The sequence below is a fragment of the Podarcis pityusensis genome (assembly GCF_964106645.2).
Source record: "Podarcis pityusensis genome assembly, chromosome: 6".
Classification (NCBI taxonomy): Eukaryota; Metazoa; Chordata; class Lepidosauria; order Squamata; family Lacertidae; genus Podarcis; species Podarcis pityusensis.
Window position 1 is genome coordinate 45,306,529 of NC_138030.1, and position 20,516 is coordinate 45,327,044.

A 20,516-nucleotide genomic window follows, 5' to 3' on the forward strand; every position below is an offset into this window, starting at 1 on the left:
AAATGGACTACCTTCATTAGAGGTTTTTAAACAGAGGTTGGATGCCATCTGCCAGCATATTATAGTTGTGATTTCTGCATTGCAGAGGGTTGAACTAGATGAGCCTTGGGGCCCGTCTAACTCTACAGTTCTGTGATTCTATGACACCCATGACTCATGGGGGGAGGGAGGATGCTTTTCTTCTCTTTCCCCCTCTTTTTTTGTGGGTGGACATGTTGCACTGGGGAGAGGTGAGAGAGAGGAGAGGCACTCCTTTCTCTCTTTGGTGTGGGAGAAACCTGAACTGGCACTCTCCTAGGGTGGAGTAGAACACACAGAGACCAAAATAGAGCTTATGAAAGTGATGTCCTTTTGGTGGTGCAAAATAAACAGCTGACAAATTACAGAAGTACGCACCTGCAACTGTATGAAACTGGATTTTTCACCCATCTTTAATTTTAGGAAAAGGAAGGAAGAGAAAAGGGGAGACATATGGTAGGAAGGGAAGAGAAGAAAGAGAGAAGCCATTTCTCTCACTCTCCAAATTGAAAACTGAATTGAAAGGCTGTGCAATGCTGCTGACGTCCCCTTGCAGCCTAATCCTTCTGAAAGATTAAAGATGTCTTTGGCCATATATTGTATTGATTCATTCTCTGAAGTATAAATCATTCGTTCGCCAGCAGGCTGGCAACCAACCAGTGCTTACAGTTGAATGTTTAAGGATGAAAAGGGGAGGGGGCATGTATTTATCTCTGTGTTTGTATGTATATTTGAGGATACTAGGGAGGGACAGATCCATAGTCTTGCCTTCTCTGGGTTTGCTCAAGGCCAAGGTTTAAGAGGAAATGCTTTGCTGAAATGCCGAAGACCATAAGCAACCTCGTTCAAGAGTGCCCCCCCCATATCTTTACACCCAAGTTCTGCCTCTCTCTTGCTGATGGAAGTGCCACACACCCATGTAACTTCAAGGGTAAAGACAACCTGTAATTGCGAGAAGAGGCTTGCACCATATTACTGAAGATCATATGTTGTCATCCATGGCTACCAACAAGTGAGACTGTGGTGCTAGCATGGATTGAAAGCACTTGGGGATGGCATGAGTGCAAGAAGCATTAAAAGCTGGCAGAGCGGATGGGTTTAATCATCCGCTTTCCCCCAATGGTATGATATACATCAACTTCTGAAAGAGAAATGAGGAGGTCAGGAATAATTGTGGGCAGGATTAGACAGCTATCGGGTATCAGCAAAACATTACCATCAACATGTGTCATTAAGTAACTGCTGTATATAGTGTTTTGGGAGTTCTGCGAAAACATATAATCAAGTTTTATGACTACCAGAAAATCAGCTGTCATAATTTTAAAAGGAAGTGATTCATTGAAGCTGTAGGCAGGGGCTCATCCAGGAACCTACCAGCCCTGACACCTGAAGCACTGGGACCTAGGTACTGGTGCCTAGGGGATGGGTGGACTGAGCTGAAGAGGGCAGAAGGCAACAGCTTCCTCTTAGTCCCTGCTCCATCTCTTTCAGCCTTATCATATATTCAGTGTTCGTTTATGGTACTCTTAAGCTGAGGTGGGCTATCTCAGTGCTGGGCTATGGGCAACAATCTGGAGTGAGTCAGGACCTGGGAGCTGGAACTGAAGAGCCATCAGGATCTAAGGGCAAACCCACGAATCAGAACCAAAGAGAAATCAGGATCAAGACTGCAGAGCAAGTCCAAACCAAACCAAACAGCAAGACCACCCTAGACCTTGTTGCACAAGCAAAATTCCACTGAGACAGGAAACTCTCTTTGCCCATCCTGCCTCACCCTGCCCCATGGAGTGCCTTTGTTGTATCAGCAGTAGTATGTGAGTCCCTCACATGCTACTGCTGATACAAAATGGGCATATTTGGGCTTTGTGTTGATATACAAAGCCCTGAGCAACTTGGGCTCAGGATGCCTTAAGCCCTTATATCCCAGCTCAAACACCAATATCATTTGAAGGAGCACTGTTAGTTGTGTTACAGAAGCCCAACTGGCCTCAGGTGCGAGTGCATGCTGGGGACACTTTTCCAGCAGAGATTTGGCAGGCATCCTTGCACTTGACTTTCAGGCATCTCTCAAAGGCATTTTTATGCCGACAGGCCTTTGCAACTATTTAATTTTTATTAAATTAAAATTAATTATTTTTATTTTTATTGGCCAGCCACCATAATAATGAAGGTTCTTTAGCAGTGATTTCGGCATTGCAAGGGGTTGAGCTAGATGACCCTTGGGGTCTCCTGCAACGCTACAATTTTATGATTATCTGTATTTTTAAAAGCGTCTTTTATATTTTAACATTGTACACCCCTCTGATATTTCATGGTAAGGCGGTAAAGAAATTCTTCTATAAATAAAAGCACAAATAAATATATACAACTCAGCACAACTCTGCAGGCCAAAGAGTGCACACCATTGGCTATTATGCATAGATAGATAGATAGATAGATAGAGTGTTTTTTTCGGGAGGGGGATGCAGGGGGACACACACCCTAAATATTTTGTGAATCTTTGTACTTTGGTCCATTTACTGTATTTATTTTTTCTGATTTGAACGATAAAATGGTGATTTTCTTGAATCCTAATGAGAGTATCCCTAAACTTTTTTTACTTTTTTTAAAAAGCACTGGATAGATAGATAGAGAGATAGCTAGACAGGTATCAAACTATTTCCATTTTTCTCTTTAAAATAAATCTACTATTGTTAGGTTGCTGCTTGGTCAGAATTACCCAATGCATTTGCAGTTTTCAAGGAGACTTGAAACGAACTGGCTTTTTTTATTACAAACAACATAGCTCAAGCCCTCCCTTTTTGTTCCCCATCACCAAGCTGGGTACTTTCCAGTAGAGAGGAGACGTTTATAAATACTAGCAGGTTTTAACGGAGTATAAAGTTGGCACCGTTGTTCGGCTCACCCAATTTAGTGGAATTATCCCTGAAGGCAGGTGCTTTAACTTGTCTGGAGACTTTGGATGGCCCAAAATTCCATGCTCAGCAAAACTTGGCAAGGATTTGTCAAGAATCAGAAAGCATTCTGTTGACTGTTGCTACAGGATGCTTAGAAGGGATTACCTTGCTGCGAAGCAGCGCTGGCAGTGAGCTGCAGGCACTCCCAGCCTCTCCCTTAAGAGGCCACTGTGGAGCACAGTGCACTGCCATTGGCTATGTAAGACAGGCAGCAAGACATTCTGCTCTTCAGCTCCATCTCTCAAGGCTCACAAACAGGGAGAAAATGGAAGCACTAGCCATTGTGAGGTCGATTAGGCAACCTCTGCTCTGCTAATTCGAGAGAGCTGGCTCTGGAAATGCTCACTACAGCATGCTCCACTCAACATTGGATTGTCAAACCCCACAGCTACTCAACTCCTCTTTTGTACAATTGCTTTGGTGCTACTGACTGTGAGCATCAAAAAAACCCCAGTTCCACCCAGTCTCTCTCCTCAGGACATGCGGCAGGAAATGAGGGGCTGACTATCATGAGAGCTTACCACCATTTCCTAGCTGCCTTTCTCCCTTTGGCTTTCTACTACACATAAGCCACCAAGAGAGCAATAGAGAGGGAGAGAGGAAGGAAAGAGTGTTTTCTGAGCCAACTCCAGCCCTGTGGTGCACAGGCTGCTGTCTATTACTAATTTAACTGTATCTGAATGGCACATTAAGTTCTGGTGAGATCTGTGGGACACTAGGCTATTTAGTTCTAGTCAAACTGTGTTATGGCCTTATAAATGGATAAAGGGAATAAAAACTTTGAGGTGACAAGCTTCTAATCAAAGGGCTATAAATAGGAACTGTGTTAATTCTAGGCTTCTTTGCTACCACAGCTCTGAGAACTGGCTGTGCTTTTCATATAAGGTGAACCCATCTGGGACTCTCTGCACTTCAGGATTTTAAGTTGACAAGCATTGCCTTTGTCAAGGCGGCTTCGTTTTGTGTGTGTGCCTGTGTCTGAATTTTAGAACAAATGGGTGAGGATAAGTCAGGATGAATTTGTATGACAAAGAGTGCTTTACTTCTACATGCTTGGTTTGGTTTTGTACATCTGTGGACTGCATGGATAGACGAGCCTGAAAGTGTGTTTATTTCTATGTACTGAACCTTTTCCTCCCTCTCCTGTCTCCCTATATACTTATGTGGACAGTATGACTGTATACTTGTGTATATGATAGAAGTGTACACAGTGTGGATATTTGTGTGTACACAGCTGGATATTTGTACAGATGTGTGTATATGCTTTCTGCCTACACACATACATGCATATATGCATGTTTATAGGTATGTCTGCATGTAGCTTCCATAAGAACATAGGAATGTCAGCACTGACTGGCAGCAGCTATCTAGGGTTTCAAGCCCTACTTGGAAATGTTGAAGACTAAACCTGAGACTTCCTGCATGCAAATTAGATGCTCTGCCTCTGCACTATGGTCATTCCTAATGGCCTTTAGACTAGTTCTTTGGATATAAATGTCAGTATTCATGTTTGAATTTTTAGTGATTGGTGTTGAAGAGAAGCTGGGGACCTAAGGGTGCTAAGGCAGGGCAGTGTTCCAGAGTCAGAGGCAGAAGTGGAGGATGGAGAACAAGGGTGCCAAGAGGCAGAGATGAGGCAAGCTACTGGAGAAGGCAGGGTATCTCCCCCTCCTGCTGCGATCAGCTCCCCTCCCCCCTGGTTGTCCAGAACATGAAGAGTAATGAAGAGGGTGCAGCAAAGAAAGACAAGACAAAGGAGCCTCAGGTTGCTGGGGGAAGGACCTGGGGCAGGAGTCTTAGAGAGCAGTGGGATGGCAGGGACCTTCACTCATTGCAACTGTCTCATTGGGACAAGACCTACTGGCAAAAGTTGCTGTGATCACTAGGCCTGAGCTGTTTTGGTTTCTTTGAATACAGGGTTAACTTCACTGAAATCAGGTGTTTTATTGCTGACCTGCTCCTGATTTCAGCTCCTGGCAGCTGCCATCCCTTCAGATGCTTGTAAATGCTGAGTATCAACCACGTCTGGATCACAGTGGTAATGTGATCTGTCTTGACAAAGAGACACGAGCAAAGAGATAGCAACCTATTCCTTGTCGTGACTTTGAATTGTCCACTATACAGATTTGCTACCTGCAATAGCAGTCCTTCCCTGCCCAGCTTGCACAGGTGAGTGCTGCTGGGTGTTCTGCTTTTCTGGGGCTGCACAAACACCTGCTCCGATGAGCACAAGTTGTATTCCCTCATTTTATCTCACTAGCCGAGACAGTGAAAGTGAGAATACTGAGTTTGCCTTATTGGTTCCACCAATCACCATTTTCTGATGCCATTTGTGGCTAGGAATATACCAGCCACAAAGAGAGTTAACCTTTTCTCAAAGGCAAAATCCCAAGTGGAGCCCACTCATCTGATGGTGGTGAATGGAAGGTTGGTATTTTTCATAACACACACATGCAGATAAATACTGGGCTTCACTTTTAATGTTCACTGAGCCACATAGTTGCACAAAGAATTTCAGGTGTGACTAAGGCCACCCACAGGTCCAGCTAGGTTGCATTTCATCAAGAAGATTTTGAATGTCTGAATCAACCTGAAGCACCTCAAAATTCAACTGCATAAAAACTAAATTCAACCCAGAGTTTTTAACTCTCCATAGTTGTGGAGATCATCCATCAGCATCACCTGCAAGCCCACTTTGAAGTGGTTTGTCACTCCTAATGTGGTGTACAAGGTTCCTAGCTTAGGGGTCAGTCCAATCCTTTGGCTGGCAGCTGTGGGGCTGTATGGAGCAGTGTCGTCCCCACCACTTCCATGTCCACACCTCTTGCATCAGCCAGGGTGGATGGTTCCAGGGTGAGAAAGAATACTTGTTTGCTGTGCCAGCTCCACAATGAAGAAGACAGGCTTTGGGATTTCTCTGTCAGTGCTCAGACTTTTGCAAAATTTGAAACTCTGATGAAAGTTCACATTTTGCAGATTTGACCTCAACAGTTTACATCTGAATTTCAGAATTGAAAGCTGGAATTAAAATGTGGAATTTGCCTTTTATGATTGTCAACGTGAATGTTAAAATACAGCTTTTTTTATTGTAAGCTAATAGTCAGATACTGTCCAATAATGATTGCTACTGCATGTCTACCGTCAAATATTGGTTGTGTCAGAGCCTGTCAAACACAGACTGCTACAGATGCCATTCTCAGATCTGATAACATTGTTGCCAAGTGTTGACTGCTACATATTGGATACTGTCAAACACTGCTTGCTATTGCATGCCAATTGTCAGATATGGCAAATACTTTCTGCTTCCATATACCAGCTCTAGCTAGCGCAAAATGTTGCAGCTAGACTCTTGATGGGGACAGATTACCCCCACTCCAGAGTTTAAAAGCTTACAAGGCCCTTAACAACATGGGTCCACGATATCTTGAAGATCACCTGATCCCTTATATACCAGCTTGATCACTGAGATTTTTGGGGAGTCTCTCTTGGTGGTCCCCAATGGCTCAGAGGCATGCCTTGTAATTACTAGAAACCATGCATTTAGTGTAGTGGACCCAAATCTGTAGTACTCTCTTCCCACTAAGATCAGATGGGCAGCCTCCTTGCTGAGGTTCAGGTGCATGACTGAGACTTTCTTGTTTCAGCAGGCATTTTAAGGTAGTGTTTGGCTTTCTTATTGTTATATTGTCCCATCTTCTATGGATTGTTTTTTGTGTGCCCTGCTTAGAATTGTGAATAATTAACCAGTATACAAATGCCACAAATAAATAAATTAATAGATAAATAAGGTGGTACATGACCCCAGTCAAGCTTGCAAAAATCTATCATTTGCCCGATAATAAATGCTGGAAATGTAAAGAAACTGAAGGTACATTCTTTCACCTTTGGTGGACGTGCCCAAAGATTAAGGCTTTCTGGGAAATGATATATAATGAATTAAAAAAGGTATTTAAATATACCTTCCTGAAGAAACCAGAGGCCTTTCTCCTGGGCATAGTCGGTCAAACGGTGTTAAAAAAGGATAGAACTTTCTTTATGTACGCAACAACAGCAGCAAGAATACTCATTGCAAAGTATTGGAAGACACAAGATCTACCCATTCTGGAAGAATGGCAGATGAAGGTGATTGACTACATGGAATTGGCAGAAATGACTGGCAGAATCCGAGACCAGGGAGAAGAGTCGGTGAAAGAAGACTGGAAGAAATTTAAAGACTATTTACAGAAATATTGTAAAATTAATGAACCTTAGAAGGATGTTGGATAGAAACTAAGTGGTTTCCAGCTGTAATGCTTTAAGAGATACGAAAAAAGGTTTACAAATGGGTAAAAGCTTAATGGTAAGGATTTGCTGAACTAACAAACTGAACTGGAATACAAAAAAGGGAGGTATGAGGAGGTCCGGGGAAATAAGGGTAAGGAAGATATGCTATGGAAAGTTAATGTGTTTTTAACTGTTTTTATCTTGCATGTTTTTCTTTATTTTTCTTTTCTTTGTTATATTTTAAAAATTTTATTCTTTTTTCTGTATTTTGTATTTTCTTGTATTTTTATTTTTTGTTTTTGTATTCTTTGAAACTTTAATAAATATCATTTTTTTAAAAAAGATAAATAAGTGACTGACTGGCTTATGGGGGGGGGCACACACACATACGCACACACAAGCGAATAGAGCTGTCAGCATAAAAATATCTTCGATAGACGTCTGGAAATTAGCGGTAGGGATTCCTGCCAAATTTCTTCTGGGCAAGTATTGCACAGATTGAGACAAAGTCAGCTGGGTTTCTGAAACATGAGAGACCACTAACAGTGTTTCTCTGGATAATCTCAGTGCTTGGGCTGGGATATAAGGGCTCAGGTGGTCCTTAAGGTGTTCTGGACCCAAGTTGTTTTATGTTTTATATATTAATACAAGAACCTCGAACCTGATTCTATCAGCAGTTTAGCTGCTGTATTCTACACCTGCTGGAGTTTCTGGGTCAAGTTCAAGGGCAGCCCCACATAGAGTACACCACAGTAATCCAGTCTCGACTCCAGTAGCCAGGCTAGCTCAATCCATATTTGGCTGTAGCTGGCACACCAGACAGAGCTGATAAATGGCACTCCTAGTAACAGAGGTCAATGGTATCAAAGGCCACAGATATAGTGTAAGAGTCCTGGAACAGGGTTGGCACCCTCCTGAGCCATCCCTCAGTATAGGTCATCCATCAGGGCTACCAAGACTCATACACTCCCCAAACCAGACCTGAACCCAGACTCAATTTAGATTATCAGGGTGCCATACAGGAATGCTTGCACTTACTGCTATGCCTGTGGGTTCAGGTCTGGTGAATCACACTCATGTAACCATGACAAACACAGTTGCTAACTAAAGTGTGTCACCTCTATATTTTTTGATTACTCACAATTAACCTTTCCTTCAACATATATATCTTCCCTCCTTTTCCCCTGACAGGGAATCAAGTGGGCTTACATCTAACAAAGCCTGCCTTCCTTCCTTGCAGAGGCAAACCAGTATCTCCTTGGCACATATTAGGGACTGATCTGATAGCAGCTCCAATATCATTGGGCTAATGCGTAAATGACCCGGCCACATGGATGAGCCTAATTATATAGGTTTTCCCAATGGAACTGGCACTGTGTCAGAAAGGAGTGTTGTCAGTTCTTTGAGAGAGATCCACGCCATTTTAAGAAATCCTCCCAGCTGTGTAGGAGATGCTCACACATAAAAGGCTCCAACAAAGCTGGGGCAGCATTGGAAAGGCAGCTGTGTGTGTGTGTGTGTGTGTGTGTGTGTGTGTGTGTGTGTCTCAGAATAATCCTCATGCTGCCTCAACCCACCCCCCATCTTTTCTTGGTGTGGCTTTATTCCAGTTTGTGTGTGTTCTTCCTCCTCCATAACACAGCTGTGCCTCTATTCTTTATGCCAGTCCTACATTTCTGAAGTGAATGTTTATTTTCATAGTATAATGTTTATTACTGTAGTTACCAGTTTGAATTCAAGCTGTTTTCTGTCTGATGCACTATCAACTTGACCTTCAGCTACAATATTTTCTGAAGTCTCATATTAAAACCTGGCATTTTGGGGAAGCCCAAGAATTTCTCCCTTGGAATACAAGCCAGCCTTATGCAGCAGCATCTAGAAAGATGCATCCCATTGTTTAGTTCCACACCTTGGACCCATCTCTGGAGCAAGATGGGTGCTGTTTTGATCCAACGTGGCAAACATCCAGCAGGTCATGCTTTTCCATTGCTCCATCTGCATGGCAGGAACAGCTTCCCCTGCTGAACTTCTACTTGTTAAAGGCACAGGAATCTGACCAGGAAAAGCATTGGCAACCTTAATTGTAACTCACTCTGAATTTGCAGAGCTAGAAATTAAGGTTGCAAATGGACCATAATAAAAACAAAACAAGAGCTTGTTCTGCTCTTGTGGCTTTTGCATCAGCTTGATCTTCAGGTGATGCTTTTCACAGCATGGTGATAAACATTATTACCGGCTCAGGTCTGTCCTGTACGCTGCCGAGAAAAGCGCAGCTACAGAGGCCAGTTGAAAAGTTAGCAATCCTATCAGAAATTCAAATGAAGAAGAAATGAATCATTGCTGAAGGACAAATGACTTCTCCTTGCAGAGCTCTGCATGACTCAGACATGCCTTCGACCCAATCTCTTCTTGTTCTGCCACCGAATACTCTTGAGATGAAATATTAGCTTTATATATATGCAATTTAACTGGTGTGCTGCACATGCTACACAGTGTTTTGTAACGAGGCACTCTTGATTGTGTGAGGCAAGTAATATTTCTAACAGAACGCAAGGCTCTTTAGTCATCTGTCTGGATCAATCTCACACTGTCATTTTTCTCCTTCCATTCTGTTCTGTCCTTTGCCTGTTTCCCCCTCCTCCCTGCATTCTTCAGTTAAGAGGCTCATATATATTTGCAATGCATTTGTTCATTACTGTGTGACATTTGTGTCAGTCTATTTCCTTTTCAGTTGGGTTCATTACATTTAGTTTGGTGCAATGAAACCACACCCCATTGTGCCTACATTAACAAATGTGTTGATAGTAATATTAGATGAGTGCTAAGGGATTAGTGTGGGCATGGCTTATGTCTTAAACTGTTGCTGTTCTCCATCTAGCATGCAATTGCCCTAGAAGATGGTTAGCTAAGCACAGACATTGACATGCTTTTGGTATTAGGCAAATAAGTTTCTATTCTCCTGCAGAAATTGCTGGATCAGTCTTGGATGGTCATACCTTTTTGTGTGTGTTTGTGTGTGTGTGGGGGGGTGTTCTTTTTTTAAGGGAGTGATCATCTTTGTTTTGCATTGGTTTTTAACATTTTAACATTGGTTTTTAATGTACCGTATTTTTAATCTTTTGTTGGAAGCCACCCAGAATGGCTGGGGAAACCCAACCAGATGGGCAGGGTAGAAATAAATTATTAATTATTATTAATTATTATTATTAATTATTATTATTATTATCATCATCTCTTGTTCTATGTACTGGCACTGGACATGACAGAACATTCTGAAGGAAATGGCAGAGCAAATTGCTGATAGTCACTTACTCCACATGTCTGAAAAGAGTCATGGTTCAAATTAAGCCTAGCCATCCTCATCTCTCCTTTTCCTTTTTTGACTGTGCATCAGGAAACTCCTAGGTTAGCCCACTTTTGAACCAGTCCCTCTAGCTGTGCCTCTAGCAGTCATATGATCTGCAACAATTAGCGGGAGATAAAATGCACATCAAAGCTATGAAAAGCCTCATCTGCTAATTCTGGCACATCAAGCTTCTGTGCAGTAACATACATGTCCATTTCCCCCCAGTGGTTGCCAACCCTTTCTGCTGTTTATTAGTTTTGGATCTCTGAACCCTTCAAATTGTTTCAAGACCACAAAAAATTCTAAAATAAGATACAGAACAAAATACTGGGATCACCTTCCCTCCCACCCACTATCTTCCAGGGCCTTTAACTGTCTTCTGACCACACAGATATTAAGAAGGGTGTTCACTTTTCATGACACAGAGATAGGGGAAAAAATAACCTCCCTTAAATTCCACGCACCAGGAAGCTGTTAATGGCCCAGGAGCAAAGAAAGCAAAAGAACAAGAACCAGGCCTTGGATGAGTGCCATAGCTCATCTACATTTTCAGTGATAAAGCAGGTGCTTTGTATGCAAAGGGTCCAGGTTCAATCTCTGGTGTCTTTAAACAGGACTGCAATCCTGGAGAGCCATCATGAGCCAGTGTAGAGCTAAATGGACCAATAATCCGACTCATGAGGCAGCTTCCTATGTTCCTGCTTATCAATGCAGAAGGAAACAAAAACTAAATCTTGGTTACAACCACTACACATCCTCCAAAAGCCATTTGCACTAAAATGCTATTTTTGAAGTCTGCAAAACTTATTGAACTTCAATGTGCAAGGTGCCAGCTGTCCTTTGTAATAAGGACAGAAAAGTGAGCTGCTGCATTTCTTGGATGCTGGGTAAACAAAGAGTCAAATACACTGAGTGGAAGGATATTTATAATTACAGCAGTGACCAGAGCAGCAGCTAAATATGCAACACTCTCTCTCAACAGGGGCTCCCATGTGATGCAGGTTAAGGTAATTTTCAATTAGCCCGTTATACAGCAGTTTTGACTCAGTGTAAGCCAAGGTGAAGCTGCCTTTTAACTTTGTGCCATAAAAGAAATGAGCAGGCCCTGCATTCCAGAGAGAGCTCATGCTAATTTATAGGCGAAGGGATAGAACGACAGAGGCCAAGGGAAAAGCACTGGAAAGGTTAAAATGCTACAACATGCTCATATATCTTGCTAAGCATTTCTCAGATTAATATGCACTGCAGTATGGCAGTGTTGGGGAAACGGGAGAAGACGCCAAAGAGGACGCACAGCAATCAAACAAAGCTGACCAGAAGAGAAAGTAGTGTAGAAATGAAAAAAAAAATACTCTCCATATTCTTAGGGATGGTTTAAAACATGGTTCAGGGCTTGTTAACCACCCTGTTTGTGTTTGGCTTCAGGCAACAGCTGGGTCAGCAGTGCTTGTATGTGCAGCATTGGCACATCACCCAACACATCCACACATCAGCATCACAAACTCTGGGGTCATGGATCCCTGGTGCACGATTGTTGCCAAGGACTTGGTCTTAGGTATAAATATCCAGAAAGAATGGCCTCCCCAAAACTTGAAGCATGGATGGAGAACTTGCAGCCCTCCACATGGTTTTGGAATACAACTCCCACCATCCCTGAGTATTGGCCATGCTGGCTGGGGCTGATGAGAGTTGGAGGTCAACAACATGCGGAAGGCCACAGATTCCCCATTCCTAATATATTTTACAGAGTAATCTAACCTCCTGACCTCTACTGTTGTTGGTGGTTAGGAGTTACAAGCAGGAGGCTCCACCACCACAAAGGACTGCACTGAACAGTGTGGTGGACAAAATTTCATCCCTGAGAGTGTAAGGCATTTTGGAGAATGGGATGGACCAGGGCTGTGATGGATCTGCTGGATCTAAAGCCAGTCCTGTTCCTAGAGTGGGGACAGATTTGAAGCCCTGTGCTGTGCCATTCTGGAGGTAGCACAGCAAAATTGCTCCCCTTGTCTTCTGCCCTGGCTGGCAGGAGATGGAAAGGCGACAAATGCAGCAGTAGATAATCTGCCATTCCAGGTCTGCCTTGTCCCCAAATTAGGTTTACTTTACTAAATATCTGCTCTCAAGCTGGGTCATGAGACTGCTTCTACAGATGAGATTTCTAGCACATCAAAGCATAGTTTGGACTCCAATTGCCAGGCTTCTGAACTCCAGCCGGCTGTCTGTAAATTGATCCTCAATGATCTCCTTACATCCTGTTTGAAAAAATGAGCAACAGAGTTGCAAGCAAAGCCATGATGTGTGTCAAATTGTCACTGCGTTGTTGATATCATCCAGGGGCTGTATAATAGGATTGTCTAATATTCTCTGCAGAGAACATTGGCACTGTTTTAAAATGAACATACATTGATTCTGTATTTATTGTTAGCCCTGGCTCCCTGCCCACCCCCTTTGCTGCTTTTAGTCTTGGGTTTGTTAGTTTGCTGGTCATTGTTTTAATGATGGGATCATGGTTGTTTTCACCTTAGAGTTTGCTTTTATGGTCACAGCTTTGAGTGACTTATTTGGATGGGAAAAACAGGATATATATATATATATATATATATATATATATATATATAGTTCCCCCCCCCCCTGCATTGCATGACTGTTGGCTTTAATTTGTTGGTTAAAGTACTCAAATATTAGTAGCAAATGATTCCAACCTTTCCCTACATTTGGGGAAGTGTCATACCTCAGTGATAGGGAACATGTTTTGCATGCAGAAGGTCCAAGGTTCAACCTCTGGAGTCTTCACGCAGGGCTGGGAAGGACTCCTTCCCCAAACCCTGGAGAGCTGCTGTCCGTCATTGTTAATGGTACTAAGCCAGTGGTCTGACTTGATAGAAGGCAGCTTTTTATGTTCTTATTAGCAGCCCAACCTTCTACATGTCTACTCAGAAGTAGTCACTGAGTTTGCTGGGGCTTACTCCTAGATAAGTGGATACAGCAGGGTTTCCCAATCTTGGTTCTCCAGCTGTTGTTGGACTACAACTCCCATCATCCCTAGCTACCAGGATCAGTGGTCAGGGGTGATGGGAATGGTGGTCCAAAAACAGCTGGAGACCCAAGATTGGGAAACCCTGGGATACAGGATTGATTGACTCTTGTAAGCTGCTTCAATAGCCTTTTGATTTAATGTGGGGTGGGGTGGGGTGAATTACTAAATACATAAATAACAAACGTAACCTCAAGAAAGCAAATGGGAGAATGGAAGTTGCTTACAACTTGTGTTAGCATAGTGGGAAACCAAACCAGCAGGATTTATTGCCTATGAAGCCCACAATGCAATAGAGAGTTAAATGGGTTTGAGCCTACTGATTTTAATGGGCCCAAGCATACTGTTGGATTGTGGTCAAACTAATCACAGAATGATGTAGAAGTATTATGTGCAAACTCCTTAAGAAGGTAATTCGCTAAATTGCAGAGCAAGTTCAGCACTCTGTTTATTTTTGGTTTAAGTACATATATGGTAGGGATGTAACCCCCACCCCCCACCTGCTGACAAATCCCAAACAGAGAACTGAATTGGGACTGCTTCAGATACATCGAGGACTTCTCCAAGCTGAAGTGTCAGGGCTTCAGGAATTCAATTCCTTGCTGCCCCAGTGGCAGCAAGAGCAGATAAAACAAGGTAGAGTCCTTGTTTGAGTTTATTCATTCATAATAACGAGAGACAAGAGAACGCAGCAAGCCCTGACCATGGCGTTGCTCCAACTGAGCTTCAGTTGTCTCTGAGTCCATTGTTCCTGCACTCTTAACGAGCGCCGAGTTCTGGGAGAAGGGGGATCAGAAATACTCTCCAGTGACAACGTGTCAGCTGGCTGTCCTGCCTCTGTTTCCCCTCCTCCTCCTTCTAACACTTGCCAACTCTTTTGTTCATCTATCTCTGAGCTGTGATCTTCCACCCCCTCCAACCCCTGCTGTAAATCTATGCTGCATTCCTCTTCTCCTGCAGCATCAGGGGAAGGAGGGGGGTGATCTCCACCATTCCTCCTCGCCCTCGCCCTGTTGAGTCCAATACCTGGCATAAAGTGGGAGATCTTTGAAGTGCTCTGACATGCTTTGGGGCACTTCAGAGATTTGGATAAACACAAAAGGCTGCAGAAAGTGTCTGCAAAAGTTGAAGCATTTCTCCCTAAACTGATCGATGTGTGATACTCCTAGTACCTGAAACTGACTCATCCCATATCCTGGCATGTTGTCAAGGATATTCGGGAACATTCACAATATTCACCACATTTTATTTATTTATTTTTATGAAAAAGGTACTTTGAAGCGGCACATCACTGTCATGTAAAAAATAAGTTGTGCAAATGAGCCCTGTGCTGGCTTGCCATCAAGTCTTTTCATTTGAACTATTTGTTGTAGAAAGCTGTGGCTCTGTCTAGGGTGTTGAATCAATGCATTCGCATGAGAAGGGGTAATTGAACGCTAGCTGCACAAAACAACCCTAATGTTGAGAGATGAAAGGGAGCAGAAACAGCTTGGTTCAATCCTGCCAGCCCACCCACCAATCCCAAAATGCATTACCGCTGATCACACTTTCCTTTCATCAGAAAGCAGTGGGTTACCAAGTCTAATTAACTGCTTTCTGTCTCAAGGGATTGTAAAATGTTGCTGCAGCAAAAGAAAAGGCTCTGTGCAAATCATCAGGGAGTTAGCAAGGGCAGGTGATCTCTCCTGGTTCCCGTCTCCTCATTCATCCCCAGCTGTCCTATCTGCCTGATCTACAACTGCTGTTATTATTTTTATTAGCGTTGTGCCAGATTAGAGGAGACAGCTCACCAAGGTCAAGTTTTGTTTTATCTTGACAAGACTTATCCACCAAAGCAAACCTCCATATGTATGTGATTAGATGGATGGAGATTTCACAGCTGTGGGCAGCACAGTGAAGCACTTTTAAAAGTCAAGTTGATGATGAATTTCTGAGTTACTGTTGATCCACAGAGTCATTCCAAGCTGTAGTGATATCAAACTAAGAGTGCTCATAAATCACAAGGATAGACCTTTATTTCCAGTAAGAGATTAGGCGTTTCACACTACTGTTCCATGTCATGATGCCCGACAGCCCATTATCACATGTTTCTTTTAAAATGTTGTGGTAATTGCTGGTTTTAACAAAAATTGAGTGAGCAGTAGACAGGACAAGAGATGGTAAGAGTCAAGAGATCTGAACCCCATTTTAGCTGCTCTTCCATTTACCTCTTGTATTCTTTCTATGTAATTGCTAACTGATTCGACTTTGTTTGTTATACATTTATCTATCTATTTAATGCTTCAGTAAAAGATTTTTTAAAAATGTAAAACTGAACCCAACACAATGTTTTTCCTCAAAACATAGAATAGAAAGGATGTGAGCTGCAAGGAAGCCCTCTACTACAAGTCACATTGTAATGAGTAGGGCTTCCATAACTTATCTCAATATACTTATTTATCCGAATAGGACTTGCTCCAGTGAGGTTCCTGGCAGATTATCCCTAGCCACATTGTTTTACAAGCTTGTAGAACACAGATGGCCTTTCTGATGTTCTTGGACTACGACTTCCACCATCCCTGACCACTGGCCATGCTGACTGGGCAGATGGGAACTGGAGTCCAACAACACCTGGAGGGCAACAAGGTCTCCACCCCTGTTGTAGGAAGTGGGGAGTTGAAGATCTCATAACCGCTCCTGTTAATTATGTCCTGCAAAAATTATTCAGCATTCAATAATAATAATAATAAATTTTATTTATATCCCGCCCTCCCCAGCCAAAGCCGGGCTCAGGGCGGCTATCAACAATCAAATAATCAAACAATCAAATAATCCAACATTCTAAAAACATTTCATTATAAAAATTAATTAAAATCAAATTAATGGCAACCGTTAAGCAAATTCTGTGCAGGTTGCCAGAGGAGGGAGTCAGGCTGCGCCCTGACCAAAGGCCTGGTGGAACAACTCTGTCTTGCAGGCCCTGCGGAAAGATGTCAGGTCCCGCAGGGCCCTAGTCTCTTGTGACAGAGCGTTCCACCAGATTGGAGCCGCAGCCGAGAAAGCCCTGGCTCTAGTTGAGGCCAGCCTAACCTCTCTGAGGCCTGGGACCTTCAGGATGTTTTTATTTGCAGACCGTAGGTTCCTCTGTGGGGCATACCAGGAGAGGCGGTCCCATAGGTACGAGGGTCCTAGGCCGTATAGGGCTTTAAAGGTTAAAACCAGCACCTTAAACCTGATCCTGTACTCCACCGGGAGCCAGTGCAGCTGGTATAGTACCGGATGAATGTGATCTCGCAGCAAAGACCCCATAAGGAGTCTCGCCGTGGCATTCTCCCTGGAAGCTTGAGGTTCACCGTGTCTCAGTAGACAATCCAATTTTTAGAGATGATCTGAATGTTTCTATGAAGACCCTCCAGTACTTGAAAACTTGAAGAACCACTGATGCTTCTGAATACAAGTTGCTGGAAACTATGGGAGAGGAGAGTGCTCTTGTGCTCAGATTCTGCTTGAGGGTTTCCCATAGGCATCCAGGTGGCCAGTATGAGGACAAAATGTTGGACTAGATGGGTCATTGGCTTAGTCCAGCAGGTTCTTTTGTTCTTACGCTTTAATCATCATATTCCATTTTTCCATGCGGTCTCTTGCTTCCCATGTTTCTCATGTCCAGTGCTTATGAGCCTCTTCTGCCCTACCCATAATTTCCCATATCCACCAGGGGCTCAAAGGATCCATTTTGCAAAGTAAACTTCAGCCATGGCAGAAGTTACTTTGGCAGTACCTGTGCCTCATTCCTAGCTGGAGCCAATACACTGGCAAGCAGGCTGATGCCTCTTGCCCAGGCTTGGCGGCTAGAAGGTCTCTCTCCACTGGATAGGAAGGCAGGACATGCCAAGCTATCAGCACATTCCATTATGGGTCCAAAGTGAGGCCCACCACTTTCATTTATGAGCTCACAGAAGCTGAACTAAAGTAGGTTGGCAGATAAAGGTTGGGCTACAAAGGACTACTGCCAGTACACTCACTTGGAAAAAAAGGTGCTCAACAAAAGCCACTTGGCGAAAGGAGAGATTGGTTTTGCCAAGGGAGGCTGGCAGAGCAGAGCTTTCAACTGAGCTTCCGATGGCGTGTCCTTTGCAAAAGGATTCTTTATCTTCCAGGTGCCAGCTGAGTGATTTATGGCTTGCCAAGAAAATAATATGATTAGTGGCAGCCTTGACATAGCTAGCTTGGCCTTTGGTTTGCAGTACTTAGGAATGTCACATATGCGGGGATACCAGGTGCAAGGCTGCCCACTGGCTGGAACTAGGGGGAGGAAGGCAGTATCGTGAAATTCCCAACCCTGTTGCAGCTCTATCTTACTCCTCCTTGCCAATGTGTGATTGACTAAATGCTGTTTAATAGCTTGTGTGCTAGCAAGGCTCCAGAATGTCAGCAGGCCTGTGCCTGCAACATGGGCATGGCAGTGAGAGGGGCATAGTTGTCTGACATTGGGTTCAATTTGACTGGCTCTCAGGCTTCATGGATTGGAAGGGCTTATACAATATAATTAGCTGAAGTGTGCATTGTAAGAAAAAAAGGCCCTGTTCTTCTTCCGAACCTAGGAAGAATTCATGAACGTCATATCCTCCAACACTCCTCAGATAAAAATAGGGAGATATCTCACTCCCCACCAACTGACCCTCCTGGACCTCCCATTTTTTGCTCTCCCCCCACAGAATGGCAGGAAGGTAAACGGCATTTCCGTGCACTGCTCTGGTTCGCTGGAAGCTGCTTAGTCATGCTGGCCACATGACCTGGAAGCTGTCTGCAGACAAACGCCGGCTCCCTCAGCCAATGGAGCGAGATGAGTGCGCAACCCCAGAGTCATCCGCGACTGGACCTAATGGTCAGGGGTACCTTAACCTTTACCTTATGCCATATCAGAAGTCTCTCTCCAACTTCAAACATTACTACCACTGAAAGCTTGATACAGGACAGAGAAAGAGAAGAGCTAGCAGGTGGCATTCTTCCTATTTCCTCCCTTTATGGGGTAATTTGAATGTTTTTGAGGAGCAAGAAAGTATTGGTGTTATTTAGGACACAAGTCAGTATAATGCTGACACTGTCTCCTGCTATAGGAGCTAGGCGAGACAAATTCAACTGAGTATTGTAGTGGCTTCCACAGCAAAGCCTACAAATTTTACTCATGGTTCTATGTACCGCTTCCAAGCCTAACCAGCAGGCGTCACTGCTGAATGCCTAACCTCTGGATAAAAAACCCCAAAACCTCCAGACACAGCCTGGTATTTGATTTTGTACAGCACAGAGAGTCCAGGAATGGAACTAGTCTCCTGTGTGATATAGCCATTGATCTGTCTGCTGCAGACAGTGGCTGCTGAATTCATGTCTCCAGGTTAGCGTCTTCTCTGATGAATCACGTCAAGAGAAGGGCCAGCATTTTGTTGCCCTTGTAGTTTAGTGGGCTTTTGTCCAGCAAGGCCATATTTCCCATTTTTCTTTCTTTAGCCCCTCTCATATTTTTTGAAGAGTGAGTTACAAATCGATCCTGTAGTTACTGCAAATTGCTCTTCACACATGAGAGACATTAACAAGTTGGCACTGGCTGGCAGTGCCCAGCCTTGAATCCCAGCAGCGGCCCAGGTAATATAGCAGGCTTATTGCTGTTCTTTGTTTGATTCCTTCCCTTGGCCAAATGGCCCAGCAATAGATGTCCCAGAGTTTTCAGAGTGAAGTTCTCTTCCCCAGCAAATGTAATTGCCACATAGCAGAGGACAGGTTATAGAGTAGAACCAAGTATTCACAACAAATGTCTGAGAAATCTCATATAGCTGTGCAATTGGGTGAATTTAAAACGTGAAGCTTTTTTAAAAAGTTTGTGCCTGTCACATTCAGATGTCCCAAAGGCAGTCTTATTTTTTTATTACCTTTTACTGAAAACTTTGTAAAAGTTTTCCGTAAATGTCTAAATTTGTGGTGTCTGTTTTTGTCAAGTTGTGATTTGCAAGTTAGCAAATTTGAGCTTCACATCTTCAGTTACATCACCTGCGCTTGATTAAATATGTAGCATGGCAATGGAAATAATGAATCGGCGTCCGCATTTCGCTGAAACTGCCAAAGCAAGTCAACAGAAATCAATTTTCAAAGGATGCAGATTTTGAGTATTCATCACAGGAAATTAATACTCAGATTGGATAAACACTGTTTGTTTCCGCTCCAACAATATGATGTCGTCTTGCACTTTCCTGCAGCACATGGTGCAAAGTATGTTGGGGGAGGGGGCGTGAATAGTTGGCATCATGGCTATGGTGTTATTGATGGAGAAGTGGAAATGCACAGTGTTGAAATTAGACTGCAGTAGGTTCAAGTCAATATTATTCCCTGGCGGTGGTGAGTATGTTCCACATTAAAAGACACAGGCTTGAACGCTCAGCTGAGGACCGTTTCAAGCATTCCATAGAGATCAACCCAAATTTGACTCCAAATATGCACTTAAGACAATTTGGCTATGCACCTAAAAGCTGTTAATGTGTGGGCCACTCTACACACAGCCTCAGTGGCATGTAGGAATTTAATACGCCTAAGTTTTATTCTTTGAACAGCAGATCATGAAGACTGGGGTGGTAGATTAAGCTCTTTCCTTGGGTGCTTCAGTCCCACCAAAATTCCTCCCAACATCTGTTAACCCTGGGAGGTTAATTGCAGCTTTGGAGCAGATTTTGGGCTGTGGCACAAAGGTACATCCCCCTGCTTACCACAAGTCATGGTCCCGATACCTTTGATTTACATAGCAAAACACTTTAAGGCAGCTACTATAACCTGCTGTTCTGCATCATATTCCCAATTGCCAAAACCCTTAAAGTTGCTGCCCAGTTTTAGCTACCTCCAGCTAAAAGCTCTCTGCTCTCTCCTTCCTTGC

The 20,516-nt window shown here is 43.4% G+C and overlaps 1 protein-coding gene across 2 annotated transcripts in view; it reads left to right on the forward strand.

The window, feature by feature from the left end:
* GRM4 (glutamate metabotropic receptor 4) overlaps positions 1 to 20,516 on the forward strand; it is a 296,392-nt gene that overhangs the window by 130,118 nt on the left and 145,758 nt on the right. The gene's annotated exons all lie outside the window — the stretch shown is intronic.